We start from the raw sequence: 24,517 nt of genomic DNA, 5'->3' as shown, positions 1-24,517 counted from the left end.
CTTGGCCTCTTGACAGCTGCATCTCTCAGCGTGAGCATCACTATAATGGTCAAACAGCTGAGGCCACATCTCATCTAAAGAATGAATGCTGATGATGCGAGGTGCAGTTTCGCAGGCCGACGTGGCAGAATGATTCACTTGAATTAGAAGCGTTGCTGTTGAAGCATGCATGTTCAAGCACTATGTACTGTGCTGCAAAAACAGCGCTAAATAAATAATCAACTTCTTGGAAGGAACGGTTTAAACTTAACAACACTTTGTTGTCTCCACCAAGGAGGTTGTGGTATAGGACTGATATGAGTGTTTGGAATTTGGTACTGATCCAAACAAGCAATCTGGATCTAGTGTGGTTTCATAGGCTGGTAAACTTTTTGTTACGATATTGATTGTAATCTCTAAGTTTAATATCATTTCAATGTATAATGTTCACTTCACAATAACCTTTTCTTTTGGCATGATAGTTCCGTATTATCACATGATTTCATATTGCATCCCATGGGATTGGGCCTTATAATGTGCTTTTTTTTGCAAGGACAGCTCAGATTTGGTGACACGGTACAACTTGTTAACATCTGTAGGACTATACTATAGTCAACTATTAATAATTATCCATGTTCAACAACACAGGATTCATCTCCAGGTTCCAAACACATTGGATACATCTCCAATACACTTTGACTTGAGCCCGACTGTCTGAGACGAGATTCAGCCGGAGCCCGTGAACTTCGGCGAAGGCTCACATGAGAGGAGATGGATCTTGTTTGTTTGTCAGCGAGCAGTTTATACAGCATGAATTGAATAATTGCAGAGAAGTTACTGAGCCATAAAAAGATGCGAGCACACAGGCTTCTAGTAAACACCGCTCAGTGTATTGAATCAGCACAGTACAGCGTAAATACACATTCAGAGTACTTCAAATCTAAATATTGCTTGGTTAATGGAAACTAAAGGGGACACATATTTACTATGAATGAATGAGTCAGAATAAAACAAGTCCCTCATTGTAAAGGACATTTAACATTCGAGTTGAATTCCTTGCTGTGTATTTAAAGTATAGATATTATTCTCTTACAGCTCATTTCTTCTTGCATCACAGGGTCCCTCAAGCACAATTTGTCAAAACCGATGAGGTGTTCTCCGCAGCTCGTCTCCTACACCACCAACCCCTACAGAGGTGTAGTTATTTTGCCATCAGCTGTATATTTCAGAAGATGAGAAACAGCTTAACACATTTCAGGGAAGAAAGGTGATTTTTTTTTATTTACAAGGAGGAAAAAAACTGTTTAGAACTTCTAACAAATAGAGAAGAGAAAGACATTTCCTGTTAACTCAAATGGCTCAAGGCCAGTGTGTGTGCTGCTTCATCTCCACCAGAGATACACACTAACAAAGGGGTCAAAGCTCGCCGAGGCGATCAGATATTGCAGCTCCTTCTACATAAGTGGACAATGCAGTAATGCGGTACAGATTGATTTCTATGTTTGGAAGACAAACAGCGTTACCTTGTGGGAGACATTGTTTCTCTTCTCCAATGTTGATTAAAAAGTGTAGAAGTGGGGAGAACCAATTTGCATCTGACAACCTGGTGGTAAGCAGAAAATGATAATGAAGGATTTAACCGAACGCCTGTGCGGGGGAGAGGAAATGGATAAAGAGTATGGGAAACAGCTGAAATCGAAGCGCGGAGCTTTTTATTTTTCTCAATTAATACACTTTGTCTATGTGCAGTGTTGTTGTCTCAATAGCAAGACGAACACTTCTGAGTGGGCAAGGTCTGCCTAAATAAGGAAGGTTGAGCCACACACACACACACACTCAGAGACACACCCTAAAAGCCAAATCTGCACCATCAGTGGGAGGTGTTGTAACAGTTTGCCAACAGGAGACACTCACGCTTCGGTGCATCTGGAAGGGTGCTAGTAAAAGCCCATGACTTCCTATCCCATATGGGAATTGTGGATGACTTTGTTCGTCATTAGCTATTCACACAAACCCCCGGCTCCGCATGAGGGCCACTGCGATCTCCGTCTCCCACTGCGATCTCCTCTCTCGCACGTCTCGACTCACACCTTTATTCCCTCGCCCGTCAAACCCACACATCATGACACAGTGTGTGACCACATGACATGTCATCTGCCGATATATACCTCTGTTGTCGCAGGCAGCAGGTGCTGATTACTAAGGATGTCACCCATTGTGCCCCGTGGTATCACACTAAGGTCTGTGATCATGATGAGCACCGAACCTCACAGTGTGGGCCCAATTCGACTGGGTGAGGGAGGAAAACTTCTGCCACGGCGACAGCTAATTTGCAGCCTTCCTCACAATCCCACACTGCGAGCTAATTGTTTGCCTTTACGTCTGTCTGAGCAGTATGTGATGTGCTGTATGATGCTGAGGAAGTTTCTTTAAACTTCTGATGTATTAAACACAGACGAGAGCCGAGAGCGCACACTCTCCAGAAAGGGGCCACAGCTCGTGCTATTTGGGCATCCTCTCGAAATAGATGGTGTCGGATGCTAGGTTGTGCGGCGATGACTTGCAGGTCTTGCAGCAGTTGTCGCTTGTTTTGTTTGTGAGAAAATACAAAGTTCTATCGGCATTGTTTCTCTCTCTCTACAGAAAATGGATATCCTGTATAAAATTGGATGGTGCAATAGTTACAATGATAGCTCACTCCATCATGGAGTGTCCCGTCTTCTCTGTTTCCTGACTGTAGTATGATTGGCCAACAGCACAAACTCAAACACTAAAGTTTACTTTTCCCTCCTCAAACAAATCCTTCGATCACTGTGATTTATTCCAATATTTTGCCGGTAAGATGTTTGTGTGACCAAGCTCTTATTCACAATGAGAGGACTAATCTAAATTCACCAGAGGGATGTTGTTTGCTTTGTCCCCGATCACAACTCTGGAGCTGTTTGTCTTTGTCTGTTTTGTGAACAAGGGATAATTTTGTCCATCACATTTCTAATTCTCGTTGCTGTGAGTCACCGCCCGGATCAGCAGACCACCCAGCTATCAGGCAATTAAGGGGGCTCAGCTTTTATTCAAACAAGAATCTTTTTTTTGGGCTTAAGGAAAAGGTGAAAATATTGGATAGGTGTATGTCTCGATAACCATGATCAATTGGCAGACCCAAGCAAATAAATACAAAAATAGAACAGTCCCCTTAACTTCAGTCAAGCTTAACCAAATTACACACACTCATAGATATTGGTTCCTTAAAAATACCAGATTTTTATTAGGGAACCTGGGAAAACATTGAAAATATAGAAAAAGTGTCCCATTTCACAATTGCCTGACCCTTATCACATCTTCTAACCATATTTCCTGAAAATCTGTTGGCTTTTATAATCTTGCTTATAAACAAACAAATGAACAGGGGTGACAAAATCCTGACAGAGATAATAGAAGATTAAAATGGTAAGTTAGTAACTGATGAAATAGAAAAACAAAGGGTGCGATAGATATAGACATTGTATCATTTTAAAGCACAGCGGATATGATGGCAAGCAAAACGGTCTAGAGATAAACACTCCTCCATGTGGACATTGGCATATTTTTGTGGAGACAAAAGTTTGTACCGTAGCCAGCGAGTGAGAAAGTTGCATGACACCAGCAGGGGTGTGCTCGGCTCCATTGCACATACAGCAGCCGGCAGCCAGTGCAGTCGACTGTGGCAGGAAGCACACAACTTGGTCTGATGAAGCTGTCCATGCTATCGTCTGCTGTCACTGTGGAGGAGTGGGAGGCTGCTGTCCAATCATAAGGGCAGCACCCGCAAGGATTGAAGAGGCTCTTCCAGATTGTCTGAGCATGTACCTGAGTGGCTATGAGCCAATAGAGCCCGGAAAGAGAAGGACGCTTTAGTAAAAATAGAAAGTATAGATTAAACGTTGTTTTTTTTTCATCCTTCCCTCCTCTCGACTCTCCTGTTCTTTGCTCCCGCAGAGCCGGCGAGGTGGAGCCAGATTAAATCGCTGACGTACACACGTCTAATCAGCAATGACGTGTGAACATTGCCCTTTTGTTTCGCAGCCAAACTGAGTGTTCTTAGGTGTGTGTGGAGTCCGACCCCAACGATCAAGTGCTCTGCAATGTGATGCAGGCTCAGCCAATTACAATCCTTTTACCGACTGAGCCAAATGTCGTTGAAAAAGTCACAGCATCTGAAGCCATATTCTTTTGTTTATTCAGGCGTCAAAGTGAAGTTTAACACCAATTTTTGTTGTTTATTTGTTTTCTCTTTGGGTTGGGGGAATTATTTGCTTTATTTATTTAATTAGTTTTATTTCATCTATGTGTGTATTTTTTTTTATTTTGTTATGTAATTTTCTGTAATGTTTAATGTAGAGTGTTCTGTAGGCTCTGCATGTTCTCTTACATTGTGAAAATATTTGGAAAAATAAAATATTCTAAAAAAATAAATAAGTGAAGTGTAAATCCACAAAAGTCATGTGTATTATAAACAAGAAGAATGAACGCCCTGTGGTTGTAAGCCTCCACCGCCCAGTGCAATTTCAGTCTCAGTTCTTTACTTTTCCGAAATCTTATGACCTATGACTTCGACTTCAAATCGATATCATGATTTTTACAAACTCTCACCTCCATTAGGATTAATGAGCGATCATTTTATGCCCCCTTGCATGTGGCGCATCACCGGGTGCCAGTTAACAAGCGACGCTGCTCCTCTGCTCTTTTCTTATCACTCACACGTGGAAGTGATCGTTTAAAAAACCTGCTGAATTCATATTTATGTTCGTGAATAAACGGGGGCTCGTGTCGTCTGTAAAATGAAGTTTAAACACTGTGATGTGTCATAATCTGCGGGAAGTGCTTCTCTCTTGTGTGCAGGAGTGTGTTTGTGTGTGTGTGTGTGTGTGTGTTCAGGGTTATACATTTTGATTAGCATACATTTTGGGTTAATTGCCCAGCCATACCTTCGACCTTAGGCTACTGACATCCAGTCGGTTAATCATTGCATCCAAGTGAAAACTGGTCAAAATTTTTAGTCTTGCGATTTTAGTTTAAGAGGCCAACATGTATTTTGTGAGGCCACCACAACCTTGGCCTATGACCTACAGCCGCCCAAATCTAATTGGCCAAATTTCAACGGATTCTCTTGAGGTCATCTGTAGTTAATGCGTTCACAAGCCAAAAGAGGGGCTTGTGAGGTCGCATTGACCCTGACCTTTGACCACAAATAAGTGATAATGCCAGATGTAAAAAAATTAATCCGATTCACAAGAACATGAGGTCACCATGGCCTAGACCTTAGATCAATAAAATCTAACAAATTCATCTTTGCTTCTAAGTAAGCGTTGTTTGAAAATTTTAAGAAATTCTCTAAGGGTATTTCTGAGATGTTGAGTTCACAAGACCATGAGAGATAACAGCAACTTTGACCTTTTATATTTAGCCTTTGACCACAAAAATACAATCTGTTCATCAATGAGTCCGAAAGTTGGAGAAACTCCCTCGTGGGGTTCTTGAGATATCATGTTCACGAATGGGAAGGAAAACCAGAAGATAAAATGTCTCCAGCCACTGGCCGTCACCGGCGTGGAGGCATAAAGAGAAAAACACATAGATTACTCATTCTTCTATGGACATTTGCTGTACATGAGTCACTGTTATGACTCAGCCTCCCAAAGTTACTTGAATCCGACTGAAGCGGCCACTCTGCCAATTGTCAGCCTACATCTTGTGGTTTGAACATGGTGAGGACATGTGGAAACATGACATGTAAAGTCCCACTGAGTTCTGTCTGCTATCACTGCCTCTTGCTGTCCAAAAGGAAAAGTTTATCCACTTACCATAAAGCACAAATACAACCAATTTCAATCCTGAAAATAAAAAAAAGGACTTTAGAAAAGAACAATCTGGGTTCTCCAAGATTCGCCCAATTCTGATTTACTTCCACTTGAATGTAACCATCGCTGCATATATAAAAATCATGACAGTGAGAGACAAGCTGGGGATAGTTTAATCCATAAATTATTCTCTCCATAAATCATTCTTGTCCATTAATTACTCTCTCCCGACTCTGTTATATGTGGGACCACTCGTCAGCTGCTTCTTCTGACGATTTTTTACTTCTTAAACGACTCATATTATATAATTAACCTGTAGGAAACCTCAGATCGGTTTCATAATTAAGTGCACAGGTGATGAGGATGGGACTTCTGCATGCCTGGGTCTGCAAAGTCGGCCAATTTCTCTGCAATCAAATCTCGGCTGCGGTGCAGAGCTCAAATCCCCACAACCCGTGGAGCCTTTCTACACAGGGACATTCGCACAACTCTCATATTTTATTAAGTTTCTATTTCATGTGGCAGTGCTGCAGATATATGAGGTTTATCAATCGTGGAGAATGTAGGTAGAGACCGACGCATGTAGCTAGGCCCTCCTTCAGCCGAGCAGTGGGGAAACAGGAGACAGAAATAGAGGGGCCAAGAGTGTGGGGCCCATTTTCATTTTAATCAGTCAGCTTGTTGGTTCAGTTGGCTTTGAGCACTCTACAAACAAAACCAAATGGCAGATTCTGGCACTGGCTGAGGCACACTCTCACACTCTCACACACACACACAAACACACACACTCACTCACACTCACAAACTTCGGGCAGTGAGATGAGAGAAGAAACATATCGAGAGGCAGTTTGGGAAATCAAGGTTTCATTAAGCTGGCCAAACACGGTAAGACTCAGCAGTGATCAGACACTCAGGCGGGAGGACTGCTGGAGACGGAGGACGGCTCAAAACTGGACATTTCTCTTCCGTGAGACTTACGGCGTCTGCGACAGCGGCTGAACACACTGCAGGACTTAGAGGAGCAGAAGAAAAGATAACTGTCTATTAGAATTGGCCAATATGGTCAATAACAGGGACGCAACTGATATATGAATGACATGTTTAGAGCCATAATGAAGATAAATGGAATCCTTCAAAACTACTCATGTCTGATAACCTCCAGTATTGATAACAGCTTCATTATCCCCCTCCTCCTCCTCCTTCTCCTCCTCCTCCTTCTCCTCCTCCCTCCGCAGCTCCTCATTTCGATCACATCCACAGGTCATTCTTTTTTCATGTGCGGGTGCTGAACAGGAGGCCGATCAAGTTTGTGGCGTGGGCAGCCCGGGGGGGGTTTGTCCGTGTCAATCACCACGCTGTGATCTTCAGAACACGTGTGCAGGTCATGCTGCTCAGACGTTCAGACTACACGTTAAACAATTAGGGGGGAAAACCGCCTTTGCACCCAGGCTTAATTGGGAAACCGTCAAGCTCCCGCGGCTGAGAGCAGCCTGACATATTACCCAGATTACTGTCTCACTTGAAGGCTTTCCCACTAGCTAAGGCAGGCCTCCCCATTTCTCTTTCCCCCCCCAGTCTCTCCCGCTCTCTCTTCTCCATCCTTCAATGTTTCTCACACGGTTATTCCTCTCACTGCATGAGATGCGGTGTCTTCGCTTTGGAAATATATTCTGCGGGATGGCAGCCAGACAAACATTAAAAGGACAAGCTCAACGTTTCTTGGAATTTCAGCAGCCAGACTCCCAGAACATCTGAAGTCCGCGAAGATATTCAAAAATGTTATATGGTTATATGGTCTACTCAGTGTAACGGCGAATACTAGTTGAGTCTTTTTCAAGTTTTTGTACAGATTAAAGCTTAATATTGAGTGAACATGGGAATCGTTTTATTCTCTCGAGCTTGGCAAAATATCTTGGCAAATATTGTATTTACTAAAATGTAAAACTTTTTTTTTCAGCCTCTGCTTTCCTGCGCTCGACAAATGGAGGAGTGACCTGAGAAAGTGCTGTCGAATGACTAATGGGGATGTGAGACAGTGTCTGTAATGGGTCCGTGTCTGCTTCCAGACTAATGTGTTAACACCTGAAAGTCTGAGCCCAGGTTCATGTCTTTGTTACATTACATTTGATCCAGTTAGTTTTGGATTCACACTGTAATTTAGGAAGCACGCTAAAGACTTGTGTACGACATAGTAACATCCAGTCGTCATCACCTACGTTGGCTGTGTCTAACTATACTTGGCATCGATCAATATCATATTTGATGACGTTTTTAAATAGGTGCATAGGAAAAAAGTACTCTTTCAGTTTGAATGAAGAAAGTGAATCAACCATTTCACTTAGTCAATTGCTAGCATCGCAGCAGCAGCATTTGCTAGCGGTAAAAGGAACGTCCTCATTGTTCAAACTATATATCGTCAGGCAAAGACTACAACCAATCCTGCGAGCCGCTTCCTTTTTCTTCTTCTTCTATTACTTAATGCTCTCTGAGCTTCCCGCTAGTCTGAACTATCCAACAGAGTTTTTAACACTGCAGACGATCAGTATCATGGTTTAATTTGATTCGTACCTAGACCCCTTCTCTTGGTCTGACAAATTTTGGTCGAGGCTAAGATCCGAGGATATGTTTTTTTATTTCGGGCTAAATTGAAAAAGTCCGAAGGCCAAACAAGGTAGGTGTAAAGGTGCCTTACATACAATCTCATTACTGATAAGCTTCAGGTTTTTTTTGTGTATTTATTCTTTTAACAACTAGAGCAAAAAATTAAGTTACTAAAAAAATTTATCTTTTGATATCCGTTTAAGATAATAATAATAATACGAAGTCTCTAAAGGAGCATTTTAAACTGCTCACAGTATTAAAATGTTCGTGCAGGAAGTTGACAGAGAAGCTCTGCTCATGTACTTTTGTGAGCAGCTCCCACAGCCAAGTTATTCTGCCGTCCGTCAGTGTAAAACATCAAACAGACTAATGTCTATCAGGCCATAACGGAATGAGTATTCACAGACGAATAATTATGGGATTTCTTTCAATCCAACAATTATCTTAGACTGATGCTGGTGTCTCAAAACTGCATCATGATAATTTCTCTCACACATTTGAGCATTTCTGTAAAACAACAAACAAGCACATTAAAACCATCAGAGCATCAGCAGCAGCCGAGGGTTTATTTATATCATCTGCCATCGTATCAAAAGCCCCATCTCACCCGAACCACACAGTGCAGCCGTCAGAATTGATGTCCCACCACGATAAACATTTTTAGACTTTGAACCCCTTGATAAGCAACACAGCGCAGTCTCTGAAGTCTGATAGCCGTTTATGTAACAGGATGTAACATAAAAACAGACAAATTGCCGGGACAGCTGCATCAAATCTCTGCTGATCAAGATGAATTTGAGCAGAGATTACTGATTAGACAGAACTGTCTCCGTGATATAACACATCCCGCCAGCTGTTACAGCCAATCCATATAATTGTATCCACCTTTCCCAATACCTAATCAACCAGAATCACCTGCATTTATCTGTTAGTTTGCAGGATTACGTAAAAAAAGTACTAATTTGCACGAAACCTGGTGGAAGTTTGTGGTATGGATAAGGGAAGAAGCCATTACATTTCGGTACGGCTCTGGGACAGGAAGTGTGGGACCATAGTCTTTCTTTGGCATTGGGATAATGGGTGTATTTTAAAAAGAAATTGTGATTTCTCTGATAGTTCATGGATCTTGATGAACAAATTCAGACATGTTTAGGGGACAGATATTTATGAGTGTGTGCAGTTTGTTGTATAGTCAAATACTTATATTTATACATCTACTATATATCATATCATATTAAATCATACTCGTTGTATATTCTTTGTATATATAAGTCTATTTACACATATTTGTACATGTTATTATTATTATTATTATTATATTTACTATTATTATTATATATACTGTTGCTGCCATTATTACTATATACTGCTATTATATTGGTATAATTACTATCATATATAAATATATATTATGTTATATTGTATACTATATATACTGTACTATTTTTATATACTGTCTAACAATAACATTACCATCATATCATCAGTCGTATTATTACCATCATCTTGCCACTGCACCTTATCTACCTATTTATCTTGTGTTTCTGTTTTTATTCTTTCTACCTCAATATTTTTTATTTTATTCAATTGTATTGTATTCTATTGTATTCAAATATACCGGCTGCTATGACTACTTAATTTCCCTTTGGGGATGAATAAAGTAATCTATCTCTCTATCTATCTTGATTCAGATCCAAATAAATATCCAGATCTAGCTGAATTCAACCTTGGTTTCATAAGTGGACTGTCCTTAGCGGAGGAATGAGCTCTACTTAGAGACATTCTGTTTGTACAATAAAACATGAATGCAAACAAAGCATAAAAGCACTCAGTTGTTGCTAACATAGATGATCCCCTTGCTGTTCTCAAGGTTGAAGGTTCTGAACACTCGACGATCTACAAATAAGACAGAGGATACTAAAAATAGATGGGAATAATACACGTACTTGGTCTATATCTATGGAGGTTTCAGAAGAGGCCAAACACAGCGGTGAAAGGACCTTGAGTCTCTATGTTAACCTTTTTCATTCTCTTGATAACATTCAAATTCAGTGACTATGATGTTTGGACTGTTGAAAAAATTTTAACCGAATAAGTTAAGGAGGCGTGACGGTGAATAATGTGGTGTTCCAAACCATCAAGAAAAAATTATGAAAAAATATGAAAAATTTGTTGCTTGGAAAATCTTGTGACACTGACAGCAGAAGACACAGATAGTTGGTTTATGTTGTCAATGCACATAAAATCATGATGTAATAAAGCCATAAAATTAAATATTTAAAGGCTTCTTCAATAGGTATATAGCAGAGCCAGAAATTACAAGTACAATGCTTGAATAAATGATTTATAAATCAGCTCATCAATCCATTTTTTATAATTTTCTTTATCCAGGTCAGGGTCCAAAGGTTTCTTCATCCGATGTCAAATATCTACGGGCAAACATAACATAGATTCGATCCTTGAGGTTTTTTTTATTTCTCCTTATCTGCTACACTAAATCTTTGGAAGAACAAAGAATTTTAAAAAAGTAACAACAATTTAGTAAACTTCCTGAGACTCCAGCTCACTCAGTAAACTCTCCACTGTCGCCACCAACTTTTTACTGACTTGACACTTTGAAGGGAGTGGAGCTGATGGAGGACAGGACCGGCTCGGGGATGAAACACACATCGACAGTTGACGGACACTTCCTAACCCCTCAGGGACTCCCTGCATTTGTCTTCTTCAGCTTGTTGTAACAAGTCATTGCTTTGTAATCTCGAAGTTGGACCTAATGTGGTTTTCTTCAATCCCGTCACGGCCGCAACTATGGAAGCCACGATGAGTGTGTGGCCAAAGAACATCGGAAACATCATCAGAAATAAATTTAAAGACGAATAATGATCATTTGTAAACATGTGAAATATCTGAGATCCTTTAATCTTTTCTACTGATATACTACTCAACACTTGGTCTTAAGGACGGCGGCCCGAGACTGGCTTCTTTAGTCAGGTAGAAGCGGTGCAGGAAGTCTATGTGTTACTTTCTTTTATCTCAGCCGCTGGAGAGAGTCAGTGGAATTTGGTGGGATTAGGAAGTAGATTTCGCTTTGTTTGTTTTATGGTTTTGGCGCCACCCGCACCGCTTTCCCTGTGTTCCCCCCGCGCCCTCGCCTCAACTGACTCATTTACTGTTGTGTTCAGCTGCTGAGCCGAGCGCTCGTAACTTCTGCTTCTTGCCAAGCTGCCGATACAGTCTGGTAAGAAGCAGAAGTTACGACCTCATTGTTCCTCTTACACCTACAGGGTCGTAAAAGACACAAATTTGAGCGTTGAGCAGAGGCTATTTCAGTTTATTATTGATAGCCACCAATGTTCCTTTTATGAAACATTTTCCTCTTCATTATGAAGCAGTTGTTTTTAGAAGTGTAACTGTTCTGTGGAAGTATTTTGCATAAACGTTTTACATAACCTGCTTAGATATTATCTTTATGTAATTGTTCTTTACAAATTGAAATATATTAGATTAGAGTAGGACACGTAGGTGTGATATGTGAGTATTATATAATGTTGTGAAATTAAGACAAATCAGTCGTGCACAAGGCCAAATTAAAGTCCCATTCCACACACTCATAGATATCGCTTCAAAAAATGTGCCTGGTTTATTTTCATGCATTACTTCTTAAGAAAGTGACAGATCTGGATCCACTCCAAAGATCCTTCTTAGTCACTTTTAAAACACTGAAAGATGTGTCAAAAACATTGGTACCTTCCTGCACGATTTCAGCTGTACTCGTCGGTGGTTGTTGCCGGATTCTTTTCCTATTTTTTCACCACAAAACAACTGGAGGAAATCAAGCCCCCAGTGGAAATATTTTTAAATCAACTATAGGTCCAGTTTTCATTTAGATCTGCAACAGACACACTCTTACCAGCTCCCTGACTATAACCTCTTTTCCACCCAAGTTACAAGGTATACCAAAAAAGGTGTGATTGACTCGGTTCCCATTGCCAGTAGGAGTTTGCCTCTGCTTGTTTCCTGGGTGCGTCCCGCTCGACGTCACAAATTGAGGCACTGACTCACCCACGTTCCCCGAGGTTTCACATTTCGATCACCGCCGATCAAAACCCACGTCTGCAGCAGAGTCATGTGACCGGGGAGTGAATGTCGATCGTATCCAGACATGTTAGTGGGTTAGTGTTTTTGACCAGTGATAAGGCGCTCATGTCTGTAATTTTTTAGAAAAACGACCTTCTTGCAATGTGAAAGTGAAAAAAAGAAATCCTAGATCCACTTTAAAATGTAATAAGTTCTTCCTTGTGTCACGCCTCAGCCCTCCAAACAAAACATCATGGAAATTGGTGGATTGTTTTTTGCAAAACCAGCTAAAAAACAATCAAATGCCTTCTGAGGTAATTGCCATGTTTTTATAATCATTTCTTCTATAGAATATGAAGGAATCAAATTTCAAGTTTAGAAGGTTTGTAATGTGTTTGCATTGGTTTCATATCACTACTAGTTATATTCCTGTTCAAGTGTTTTCTGTTAGGGCTCATGCAATTTCCACAACAGCTCAAACAGGGATTTTCCCCTTTAATATGACCCAGTGTCCACAGATCTCTTACTGCAGTGACGCTTAAAGAAAAACCCAGTGCTGATTCCCTCATTTAGCTAAAACATGGAATTTTGGCCGAGAGCTAATATGTCCCAAGGTGTTCGAGCATCTCCGAGCTGAGAACAGCGCGGCCTTTACACTGTCAATTATCAAACATTTCATAAGTCAGCCTGCAGAATCCAACAGTGTTTGACCACTTAATGTGGGCCACGGTCGGCTCATTGCACACGCTCACACAGAATTAGCCTCTGTGTGAATTCATCAAGTTTTAAAGGAGCATGCGGCTGCAGCAGTTCATTATGCTGCATTGTCATGAAAATGAATTAGAGTTTGTTGCAGATAGTTACGTTTCTTAAATACTGACAGTAGTGGCCTCTTAACTTCCTTTGCATATAGAGAGTTCTTAGAAACAATGAAAAACAAGTCCGGAATAAATGTCAAACTCTGAATTTTTTTCCTGGCATTACCCACTGACCCGTACAGAAGCCCCTCTCTCAGACACTCCCCTGCAATGTAGCGTTCAGTGAACATCAAATTCCTTTTAGGCAACTAAAAACCTCCGATGGTTTCATAAAGGCCTGTCTTCTTTTTAACGACTATCTGAATCTATTTCGAAAGTATTAGTTTCACAGGGTAGGAAGCAGTTCAACGCCGAGCTCCAATCATTTTCTTGCAGCGTCTCCTCGTTGCCAAAGTGTGAAGGGCTTTGGCTAATGAGTTTAGTGAGGGTGTGAAACGTGTATCCTCCTCCGACAGGAAAAGGGCAGGACTCGGCCGTCGGCATCTGCAGAATCCGCCTGGAGATCCGAGCGGCACCTTATGTGATTATTTATGTAAGTTCACGGCGAAAAGCCTGCACTCGTCTCCTCCGCCTTATCTTCTGCCTGTAGTTTCAGAGTGTCACATTGGCACAATAATAACCAGCAGCAGGTTTGCAAATTGGCTTAATTAACACGTGAAAGCGTCTGTGGCAGGTAAGGAGGGATTTACACGCACTCCTTCTCATCCAATAACCTCCTCTTTGCTCCCACTGCCAGCCAAGAAGAAACACTGCGCTGGATGTGAAATTATTTTTCGCTGTGCAAATATCACATCACATACAGTCAAAGTAACTGACCTGGCTTTTGAGGCTTTTATACAGTGCCAGACATCCCTCGCAGTGAATATATATTACAGAATAAAGTTTTATGATGTGAGAGATACTTCAGAGTGATAAAAGGTTTCTTCAGGGTAAACCAAGTATCATACTCCTACTGTAATTGTGTGCCGTAAGACTCCAGAGAGGCAAATAAGCTAATTTTTAGCTCCATCTCCAAGGCAACAAAAGACAGAAGTAACAGCAGTGTTCTTTTTTATTGTCGACTGCCACACAGACAAAACAGTAATGGAAAATAACTGAGCTGTGTGCACGATGCTCACCAATGTATCATCAAGCAGCAGCGTCTGAAATCCGTCACCGTCGGTTGATCCTGAGCAGCACGGATGTATTTCATGACTGCGACCGAGCAGGATAATGTGGGTGCTCGACAGCGAGTAGAGCAACCGATAATCAAAGTGAAGTCAACACTGCAGACTACAGACTGACACTGTTGTAAATATAGCCGAATGTGTAGGTGGTCAAAAGTGCTTGCAAATGAATAACAAGCTCAGACGTGACCCGAGAGACACGATGAGGCTAGTGCAGCATGAACGTTGGTACTGTAGAACAGCGCCCAGGTCTGTCACTGTATCCACTCTGAGGGCAAATCCCAACAACACAACAAGTGTCTCTGCAAAAAGAAAGGGAACACGGGGAAACAAAGCTGGAAACAAACAAATAACTTTATTGGGGGGGGGGGGGGGATTCCCTCGTGGGCACTGGCATCACTCAACCATTTAATTGGACGCGAGTGACATTTGCAAGAGCAGGGTGTCGCAACATCCGTGTCAGTGCAGAGGCACAACTAGCTTCCGTGCACATGCGTCACGCTCCACTGACTCAGGAGGCGCCGGATTCTTCCCCCGGAAAAGAAAAAAAAAGGAAAACTCACAGTCACACTCGGCGGAGTCAAACACATATGCTCACACATTTCAGCTATAATGGGCAACTTGTGGAGACATCCGGGGGGGTGGGTGGGAGGGGGGGTATTGTGGCACGGACGGGAATCGATGACCGTGATCCATCGGCCTGCACATTTTCACTCACCAGCGTTTGAAGACGTTGTTGACGACCGGGCGGCGCACAAATGTCACAAGGCCCATTAATCAACCTTAATAGGGATTTAAGTGCCATTGACTTATCTGCTGTATCATTCTGTATGTATTCAAGATGAGGAGGGAGAAAAGGCCAAACGCTTATGATTGAGACTGAGTCATTCTAATCAAGCAGACCAGCTCGTACCATGAAAGACTGAAACGTTTAAGATAACACTCGGCTCCATTATTTTGAATGCACACAACCTCGTTAAGGCACTGATGTGTAGCCAGGAAAAACACATGGATGGTATTTCTCTCTACGGATTGACATCCGCGGCGAAACCTTCTTTTATATATGGAAACAATAACAGACACGGCTGGTTGGGCCTAAGAATAAATGCAAGTAAAGAAAAGAATGTTTCCAAATGTAAAGTAGGCTTAACATTAATTTTTAATAGAGGAATACTCATGACTCAGTTATTTCTCTCTTAAAAAATTACACAAAATGTATAATCTATATATGACTCTCTGTCAAAAAGCTTAAACAGATCACCAAAGAAATAATGAATAATATACATGTAATTTTCACTGTTAAAATATCTTTAATATAAGATTCTGGCACCAAAATTGTATATTTTGCAACACACGTGTTTGTGTAAAGACTTTTAAAGATAAAAAGTAGAATAACATTTAAACATTAAAAACAATGTTATTTTTGAATTTATGTATTCCAATCAAATACAGTGAAGGTAAAGAACACGGCCCACTGGTGTTTCTAATCCTACGTTAACATCTTAAGAGAATCAGCTGTAACCAGTGGATTAGTGTTTTAAGGAGCCATCATCAAAAATCAATATCGCAGCCAGTCGAGCTAAACCCAGGTAACAAGTCTCCCATGACTACTGGTATTCTAATCTCCTCTGGAGGAAAGAGTAAAAATAGAGGGAGACTGGAAGAGAGAGAGAGAGAGAGAGAGAGAGAGAGGAAGGGAAGCATCACAACAGAGACACACAAAGAAACCGCGTTAAATATGCACTGACAGTTGTGTGTTGTCCACAAATATAAGATAACCCCACTTTTTCATGTGTAACTGAGCTCACATATGAGATGCAGCACACGGATTCACGATGTGATGGAAAGTTGAATGTTTTATACTCTTCGTACTGTATATATACATTTCACCTTCCCACGCTCAGACGCTGCTGAGACCCAAACCACTCACGCTCTCTCACATATCACTCGTTCTAATGAACTTCATATTGTGGCGAATGAACACAAGGTGAATATAAAGTCTTATATTTACATGTTACAGTTTTATTGTCATAAACGGTTTGAAGAGTTGAACCATGAAACACAATTTAACGTCTGCCTGTAGAGCTCAGCATGTCTCCCTCTCTCCACCTCCTCTCGTCTCGCCACCAACTGCCCCTATGATCAACACCCACTGCTAATGTGTTTTTCTAATATCAGTGTTGTTATTAGTCTGATAATTAAGATATGATAAGGTGTAATTCTCGGTCCCTCGATTGGGAAATTTGCCCCTTTGGTGTTATTATTAGGTTTAATACACCACCTGTTCACTTAGGCTTCTGGCCTCAGTTAATTCTGTCCTGTTTTGTGCAAATTACTCCTTGCATCCGGGGGTCTCTTCAAAAGCGCTTTATAAATTCAAGCTGTTCTTATTATTAGAATTTATAGACATATGAATGTTATAGATTTTATAACCAGTCCTATTATTCTCTCATTCATTACTATTAGCCTGATTATTATGATTTTACATCTTGTGGGACCTGCATTTTGCCATGAATCCTTCTTCCTGCTCAGCACCCCCACCTCACCCACCATCCTCCTCTCTCTCTCTCTCTCTCTCTCGACCGCGCTCACCCCCGCACCTTAACCCAGGCTTTCGCTCAAGTTTTCTATCCATTAAAATAAAGTTTTTCCATGCCGCTGTCGCCGAGCTCTTCCTCATGGGAGAATACCGGGTCCCTGTAAATAATATTACACTGTATGGTCTGAGACCCCTGAGTAGACTCCTGTTATGATTTGGGGCAATACAAATAAAGACGACTTGACTTGTTCCCCTCTGCTCTATAAAGACCTAAAAAAAAAAGCAGGTGCCGCTCAATACTACGAGTGTTAAAGTAAACACAGAGTTTTTGGTCTTACTGCAGGCATGGATCTGCAGCTGCGTCTGGATCACTGTCGTTTCCCCCCCGCTACCTGAGGCCAATCAGTGGCCGGTTTGATGACCTGGCAGCTCGGGTCGGTGCCAGGACTCATCTCTGGGCTGTTTCCCTCAATTGTTTTTTCTGGAGTTCAAATATTTCAACTTGAGCAAGTGAAGCGAATGATGTCGTCTGGCGCGAATGACACACCATTGCGTTTTTGCCTCGACTTTTTAGAGATCTCATTGTGTGAAAATTTCCATTTCCATTTCGGTTTGGTGTCTTAGCTTTTACATCTGGTCTTTTTTTTATTATTGAGAAGAGGTAAATCACCATCAGTGTGTGACTGGGACCTTTTTGCTGGACGACCATGTAGATGTCCACTTTTCAGACGATAAGAAGAGTAGCTGTGTTTAGCTGGATAATAACACAGCTTGTGACATTTGAGAGGATTTTTATCAGACAGGAATGATCTTTGCCATAAATGATTATACTGTTTCACAAAGATCGCATACCAGTTACTGAAAAATACTAGTTTGAAGGTACATTTCTTTTTTTGTGTGAGTGTGTATGTGTTTGTGTGTGTGTGCGTGTGTTTGCAGCCGCTTGACATGTCTCGGGCTGTGCGATTACATAAAGTCTGCACGCCAGCTGTAACCAACATCGCTCTACGCCTGCATCTAATAAAGCCGAGCTCACAGGCTCAGGGTGTTTCCTCTAGCATGCAGTGTACCAGGGTGTGTATAATACCTTCTGTACAAACACCAAGTGCTTCTCCTTCCTCCCTGATCCCACATCACCACGCCTCAACTTCCAAGTTTAGAAAAGTTCGCCTCACGGGAGCTTGTTGGCGCCGCGAACATACAAGAGAGGTGAGAATATCCTACAGTGTCGATGCATGCTTCCATCATTCCCACAAGACTCACAAACCCATCGGCAGAGGAGTTATTACAACATTTTCTATTCTATGATACAATTATGTTTTCTGTAAATTATATTTCCCTACATAAAAACCTATCCTATATAACCATAAATTCCTATCAATCAAAAAATGACACAAATCCATTAGGGAATATAAGACCTGTAATTATCTATAAAGCAGGTGAATTAATTGTCTTTGATAGCATTTTGCCACTAATTAGTATCATACAAAAATTCCCCAAAATTGAAGATAGGTGAAGGTGAAGTAGCCTAGAATAGAATAACCTGTGATACGCAGAGACTGTAGGTATATATATACACTGTATAAACAGGTTCATATTCAATTTACATCTATTACATATACATATATATATATATATATATACATACATTACAGATAAATATTTAAGAAATAGTGCGTAATATTTTCAGATATTAAAGGGTTTCTAAGACCTTAAATTCAGATTATTGAATTTTTTATTTTTTTAAGGCCCTGTGGAAAGGCTGACTAATATTTAATTACGGAGGAGCTGCCCAGCTGTGCATTGCATGTACACTATTCATGCCCACTCTTAAAGAAAAACAACACAATCACTTCAATGGAAAATACGCATGGATGGTACAGAGGGAAATATTCTATACTAACTGACCGAAGAAACCGAGAGGGACAGAAAAAAGCAAATGAATTGGCCAAGTGGAAGATATGGGACTTCCATGATTTATAAATAAAGATGTGTACTTTCTCACTTCCTAAATGGAGGTCCGAGGACGGCAGGAAAGGAATGGAGGCGAGAGGGAGGTGGGGGGGAGAGTGCTGCAAACGTTTATCCCTGCGTAAACATGGAGTTTCACTCAGCTCACACATGTGGAACTGCTCTCTGGTCAGCCAGACGCACTGATGGAGATAAACCAAAGTGACATCACGGCTACAGCTATGACAGCTCAACACTCTCCTCCATCTCGTTTCCCGTCCTCTCTCTGTCTCTCGCTGCCTGTCTCTGTCTCTGTCCTCTCAAGGGCACCTTGCCACTGTGAAAAAGACACATTGGTATTGTTCTCCCGCCCCGCTGCCCCCCCGCCTCTCGCTCTCAACCCCGCATCATGTTTGTCTCTCCGCTGATTATCAATGCAACACCTCTAATAAGATCCCATCAGCCCGCCACTTTCCCGCCCTCCTCACACCCACTTCATTTAGGCGAGGAGTGAGTATCAAAGACGGTGAGTAATTTGGGATCGAAAGAAGATGAATGTGCCTCCGTGTGAACAACATGCTCAAGAGCCCCCCCACTGCAGACCGGGGAGAGGACCCTTGCGTTCGCGACTTGTTAGAGCCTCCATCTTCATTCCGAAAACATTACCTTAAAAGGGTGGTGATGTTACCTCTCCGGGCAGCATTATGTTTTGATATATTTCTACAGAATGGGCAATTCCAAACGGCAATTATCAACAGCGCAAAAGAGAGGAGAACAGTTCGAAGACGCGAGATTAGCATCCTCCCATCAGAGAAACCTCATTTGGAGACATTAGCACGGGAATGGCAACAGTGGCTTTGAGATAAAAAACCACAGGGAAGAGTGGGGGGTGTGGAAAAACATGGCAGATGTGCTTCTAATTGTTCAAATATCAACGCTCGACACAAACACTGACATCAGACAGAGGTTACAACCCAGATCTCAGAGAACACAGCATTACACGTTAAACACCACACACCCCAATCAGTCCAGTAAAGCAGATTAAAACTGACTGGGAGACAAATTGAGATTCTTTTTTTTTTCTCCAATGATTAAGACCCTCCCATCTGTTTTCTTTCATCCGGAGTCACAACAAAGCAAGATTGGGAGCAACACACCATCCAGGTGGACAACGATGACAAACAACATTTCTCTCCTCTCCGTGGATGGAGAGACAGGAGGGTTCCAGACGTTTTCTCAGCGCAGAGCCCATCTCAGAAAAAGACATGCCATGATGGCTCAGTGTCACTCTTCGTGTGACTATTTTTAACGCAGGATGGCAAGCAGCGAGAGACACGGAGGAGATCGCCTCCTACTGCCATTGGTATCCAGGAGAGGAAAAAAAAAATTGTGGCAACTAATCTGTCTGATTGTCAGTGTGAACACATCAGTGCACAGGTTTGTGATAAACACGCAGTGACAGCACTCGGGAGATATCTGAATATCTGCCCTACTTGTCCTGAAACAGATCAATATTCCACCGTTCCAAATGCCCAAATATGCATCATATCCCTCTACAACATGGACTCACCTGTAGCTTAAAGATATAATATGTATCCATTTGTCATTAAAATGTAGAAAACCGCTAGACCAATGTTATATATTTTGTTGTCTAGTGTACTTATATACTCCAAACTGTTTCCAACAATGTTCAAACCCAGAGATAAGCCCAATTTTATCGATGGTAAAGTGACATTTGATTTTAGTTGATTTTAGATTTTACTCTGGTAGAACTTGCAGGTCCAATCGGCTTTTTTTTTTTTCTTCTACCATTTGTATTGATCCCTCGTAATGGGTCATGATCATTCATTGCAAGTTTGCTGATCACGTGAACTTGAACACATTACATCATCCATGAACATGATTTGAGCCTAAGTGACGTAAGGTAGAGTTTAATGAGCAATGGTGGTGAAGACAGCAACTCCCATGATCCCGCGCTGCTTCACGCCATCATCAAACAAGCTGTTTTCTTATCGTTTTGATTGAGAGACCCCCTAGCTGCCTTGGTTACATATTGTCTGTGTAATTATAGTAATACCATGGCAAATAGGTGCCATAACAGTTAATTATTTGCTGTTGAAGCCTGTGAAAGACTTTTACTGTCAGATCTAGCTCACATTTGACAAATGACTAGATGAGTGGCCAAACCTCTCAGTAGCTCATCCATACGCCCAGGGTCAGCCACGTATGAGCTGGTAGCAAAAGAGAAAAGCAGCTGAATAACACGGCTGACACCGAGGCCGGGGATACACTGGGCTTCTCTTCTTTTTTTTCCCCTCTCGAGGCTCTTCTGCGATGTATGTCCATGTAAAATCGGCCGTGCTGCGTATAAGCTCAACCGGCTGGAAGTAAGCGGTGCGAATAAATAATATACCTTAAAAAATGAAGGTCATCATAAATAGAACGAGAGCAGTTGTTGGGGCTGGTCTGCTGTGTGTGACGGGGCTCGTGGTGAAAAGTGCATCCCCCCACAAGGCTGTGTGACATGGACGACTGCTGAAGGGCTGTCCCCAACAATCACATCTTCCTACCGAGGGCCTGGGACAGGGAACTAAATAACACAAAGGACAGCCGCCTAAAAATAATTATTGAGCCTGTAGAGATTTCCCTCTTAATATGCCAGCCATTAAGCATCATCAACATTTCACTAAAAGCAGACACGATATTTGAATATTCTTGAAATAAAAACTACAACAAATAAAGTATAGGATTTAAAAGGTTTGCAGCCCTCTCTTTTTATCCATTCTACAGTCGAGCAGTGGCTTCCTCTTAATTTAAAAAAAAACAGTTTTCAAGCCAACAAAAACAACCACTGCTTTGGAAAAACAAGCCCAGTAAAAGAAAATAGAAGCACTATTGTCTCTTTGTTGCTTCCTATGGGCCATACTCTCTATCTTCATTTCTCACACAATCTTCACTGCTCCACATCCCCACGACGCACACACACTCACAAACATACTCCATATCCCTCCTCCATAACCTATCCTCCCATGTTTGCCCATGGACACTTATCATCGATGCACACAACATCTTTTCCTGCATTCCCATCGATCCCCCTATTTAAACAAGCCTCATTTGCAGTCTCCTCCTTGACATTTTTTCCCTCTCCTGTCTCTTTCTTTTCCAAACTCTGACAGGCTGTGCAGATTTTGGCAGTTTGCTGCTCTCCCCTAATCCTTCGCCAGACTTTCCTCCTTCACAAATATACAAGGATTTCAGGAAGAAGAAGAAAAAAAAACGCAGACATCAGATGGCAACGGAGACATTCCAGCTTGTGATATACAGTTTTTAAGATTGCAAAAAGTCAGCTACTATACACACGGTTACTGAGTTAGTGTGTAAATGATATGGATTTCCCTGATGTAGAAATGTAAAGGAAAATGCCAAGTCTCTTATTTGTTGTATTGAAATGTAATGAGTGAAATATCATAATTATGGCCACTGACAAAAGAAAGCAAGAATCAATTTACCATAAATTTTTTGATCTGTGCAGTTACAATACTTAGTTTTACTTAGGGATTTAATGATTTCACCATTAATAGTGTCTGTATTGTTACACCATTATGGTTAATTTACTGTCATGTAGGCTACCATACACCTACACTCAACATGTACCAGTATTCAACACTTACGGACAATTGTTAGCCAACAAGTGCATGGCTACTATGATGTTTTAATTTTAATCAAAAACAATACTAATAATATATGTATAATAAGCCACTATAAAGAGTCACATTTTGCATAAACCACCGTTTCCGGAAGGTATAGAAAAGAAAGGAGAGAAAGAGAGGAGAGGACAGAACTCAGAGGGATTAAGGTTGTATATGTGCTCCACTTCGGGCTGAAGGCTCTACTTTGAAACATCTATCTTTGTTAACTGTATCGTGCCTCTGAAAATGGATCTATCTCTGCAGCTGTCCACCCTTCCGTCTTTGCCCAAGTGCTTTACTTTAACATCACTACACTACAAATTTCAGTGCGCACAAACACACAGTCTTGAATATTCCCTCACCCAAAAGAGAGTTAATTGTATATTGCATGCGCTCTTTCTCTGCTGCTCTCTGCCTGTCTCCATTAGTCACTGCTCCACACAGACACGCACACACACACACACGCGCACACACACACAAACCTGCAGATACCCAGGCTGTTCCACATGCTTCCCTCTGTGTGCATCTGGTATAGATCATTCTTTATCTCTTATTCAAAATGTTTTAATGAACATATCATGTCTTTTTCGGCATCTATTTAGTAAAAACTAGAAAATAGTCAATACCATTTACTTTATGAATGTTCAGTTTACACTGGCTGTAAAAGAATAAAGATATTTTTGTCCTCCAACATCCTGGGGTTGTGTGTGCATGAGGGAAACAGCTCAAGGCTTCACAAGGAACATTAATAAAAAAAACTCAAAACTCTGACCAGAGTCTTGGAGGACAACTTGCATTGTGTTTAATGTAGGCCCCAGGTTTAACAAAGAAGAAGAAGAATCCCTGAGATAAAAACAGTTTGCAGTTTCAGCGGGAAATTATGCACAAAGTATCCACTTATCAGACTACATGCATGGTGTCGATATTTGATTATAAAAATTTAAAAAAACACAGATATGAAATATATGAACTTTATATTACTAATAATAAATCCACTAGGTACATGGTCAAATTAATTACATTTATATGGATGATTGTTTCTGACAACAATCACACTGCTTTTAGCTTTATTTTTGATCTCTATTCTCCGAATGGAAACAAATACAAATATTGCTTCTTAATGTTCCACTTTGAGCAGGGTGGGTTGTGTGTAATTGTTCTTCAGACCTTGTGTAATAAACACAAAACAAACAACAACAAAATAAAGAATAAACACTGGTTGAAAGAATCAAAGAAAACAGTGACGCTGGAGCCGCAAAACAAGAAATTAGCTGAAAAATGCTGGAAAGCTCCGGGGCAGCTAAACATGCACAGTCAGGTCATGATTTTCCATGGAGTCATACATTTAAGTGACACCCTTTTACATACAAGTCCATAGCTATTTAAAAATACTGCCACATTAAAGATAAACCTAATTTGATATTATACGTATGTATAAGCAGTACCTCCCTATTTGAAATCTTAGATAATAGCACTCTGGATTCCCTAAAAGAAGGGGCACTGGAGAAGGCACTAATCTGCAAGCTGACACACATTGTCTACCATCCATAAGTCCTATATTGCTAAGTCAACCAAGATATTTCCTCCAGGGATAAAATAGTTTTCTCTTCCTCTCTCTTCTTCTTCCTTTTTTTTTTTGCTCAAACTCACAGACTCAGAACAGCAATGTCCTCCTTTTTCCTTTCACTTCTTGCCTTCACTCTAATCCAGAAAATGCATATTCAGCCGGAGGAAACAAAATGGCAGAAGAAGGAAGACGAAGAGAGTGAGCGTGAGAGGTCGCAAGAGAGACAGAGACTGAGAAAGAGAAGAGAGTGGGTCCTGCATCTCAAGCCCTCCAGAGATCAATTGTACAAACTTC

The sequence above is a fragment of the Limanda limanda genome, chromosome 17 (assembly GCF_963576545.1).
Source record: "Limanda limanda chromosome 17, fLimLim1.1, whole genome shotgun sequence".
NCBI classification, from domain to species: Eukaryota; Metazoa; Chordata; class Actinopteri; order Pleuronectiformes; family Pleuronectidae; genus Limanda; species Limanda limanda.
Note: the sequence above shows the minus strand (reverse complement) of the source record.